The sequence below is a fragment of the Dipteris shenzhenensis genome, chromosome 5 (assembly GCF_047967505.1).
Source record: "Dipteris shenzhenensis isolate YYH24624 ecotype China chromosome 5, Dip_SZ_1.0, whole genome shotgun sequence".
NCBI lineage: Eukaryota > Viridiplantae > Streptophyta > Polypodiopsida > Gleicheniales > Dipteridaceae > Dipteris > Dipteris shenzhenensis.
The window spans coordinates 44,236,272-44,238,521 of record NC_141600.1 but is presented as its reverse complement, the minus strand read 5'-3'; the positions used below and the strand labels follow the sequence as shown (position 1 = coordinate 44,238,521).

Sequence of the window (2,250 nt, the reverse complement as noted above, 5' to 3'; positions counted from 1 at the left end):
GAACGAGTGACTCGTCTATCTATGGTCTCTAGCTCTCTATGTAGCTGTGCATATATCTCCTCCTCATCAGCTTCAACTCTAGCATAACTAGGCAACTTGGTTGTGTCAATGCTTGTAGGATTCACCTACAACAACATTTAGAAGCGTATGTTCAATGTTCATTGTTATGATTTCAATTTCCTAGATATATTTAGAATCGAAATCATAGATGATAGAACATGTTACAATAGACTCAAGCTACCAATGTTACCTGCATTGGACTTGCCAAGTTTTTAAGCTTTCTTATAAGCCTCAAGCCCATGGATGGGCCTACACATGAACTGCCATCTCGTATCCACTAGAGACCTTATTTCTTCCAATCTACATATCAACATAATTTGTAAATTATAATAAACACTGATAATGGATTTATGATAAGTGATGATTCATTACTTATTAATATAATGGACATAGACCAACCTTACCTCTCAGGTGCGAGGGAGTTACATGTACTCAGCGAAACACGCAACTGCTCCATGAAATGATGGACCAAGCCAAGAGTACTTCCCTCCATATCAGTCACCCGCAAGACAGCGAATAAAGGATGGAGAGCTTTCACTATGGACTCCATGTCAGTCCAAAGTGAGTGATCTAAGCACATCCTCTGTACTGTCATGCTCTCTGACCTGGTAGAGTCAGGCCACTCTAACCACATCCGAGACACCACTGTCTGTCGAAGAGCTGCATGCACTGCAAGAAGGTGCTCCAAAACAATGTACATGTATGCAAAGCGTGTCTTCGATGACCGGACAATTTCCAACTTGCTATGCTCCTTGAATATGGCCAAGGCCTTGGGCTTCTTCTTAAAGAAGACTGATATGGTACTAGCAGTCTGCATCACACTAGCAATCCAAGGGAGCCGACCGATGTCCTCCATGAGAAGGTCTAGGCAATGTGAAGCACAAGGAGTCCATACAATGGAAGGAAACTCTACCTCCACAAGCTCTCCCATCCTCACACAATTATTTGCATTGTCTGTAACAACTTGGACCACATTCTCAAGCCCTATCTCGATGATAGCTGCTCGGATATGCTGAAAAATGACTTCACCTGTAGTGCTAGCACCTCCTCAACCTGTATCAACAGCTTTCAAAAAATAGGTACCAAGGCATGAGGATACCAATATATTAATGATGCCCCTCCTCCTAACATCACTCCATCCATAAAACAGAATGCTGCAACCAAATTTCTTCCATCCCTCCTTGATAGGATCAAGAGCTTTGTTAATTCTACCTATCTCCTCCTCCAACACAGATGTCCTCATCGCACCATATGTCACACCTGTCCATGTATCTGTAGCTCCCACAGCTACCACTGCCTTGATCATCCTCTTCCACTGTGGTGTTTGTAGGACATTGAAATCAAAATTGCATTCAATCACAGTCCTCCCAATTTCAATATCTGCCAAACGCTGCCACTCTTTTTGCCAAGACTATGTGGACAATGCACCTGATAAAGTCCCCTGATTCTTTTTTGAAGTAGCCATAGCGGTGGATAGTGATGAGGATGTAGCAAAAGCAATGCCCTCTTTCCTAGCCCTCTTCTCTGCATGAGAGGAACCAATAGCACTAGAGTCACTATCCATAGCATCATCAAGGTTGATAGTGTGAGACTCAGTCCCCAACAAATCCTCATCCTGCAAGGCAGCAGGCATGGTACTAGGTCCACCACAAAGTTTTGGATGATCTCTGATAACTTTCTGCGCAATCTCAAAAGGAACAGAAGTACATCCACCAATTCCCCTACCACCAAGTCCAGACACATGGAGAATAAGACGTGTCGCTGAGCTCACAAAAGGCTCGCCACAATAATTGCACTTCCACTCTTTGTTTCCTGACCCCGTTGCCACAACGGGGTTAATCATAGTGGTATGGATCCCCCAAAGTGGATTTGGAGGTTTAGGCATGGTAAATCTCTGCTGCTATGCTGTAATTCTCTGTTGCTATGCTGTAATTCTCTGCTGCTATGACCTGCGACCTGTCATGTTGGCATGCACACGAGCATAATTCAATATAAATTTTGGGAAAAGTAGAACAAGCAAGTAAACTGCAATCTATAGACTAATTGTGTTGAGAAATGCACATGCCAAGCAAGCTGCAATAGAAGCTTCAAGGCTCAAGCATTAAGCAGTAACAAGTCTCATGCATAAGGCATAAGCAATGCTAGTATGGTGCTATGCAGCCCCAAGGAGGCCAAATTAATTAGGGCTTC

The 2,250-nt window shown here is 43.4% G+C and overlaps 1 pseudogene; it reads right to left on the bottom strand.

Annotated features, from left to right (window-relative positions):
• Window positions 1-460: 460 nt before the first annotated feature.
• On the bottom strand, window positions 461-1,903 carry LOC147902069 (uncharacterized; annotated as a pseudogene).
• Window positions 1,904-2,250: the final 347 nt, after the last annotated feature.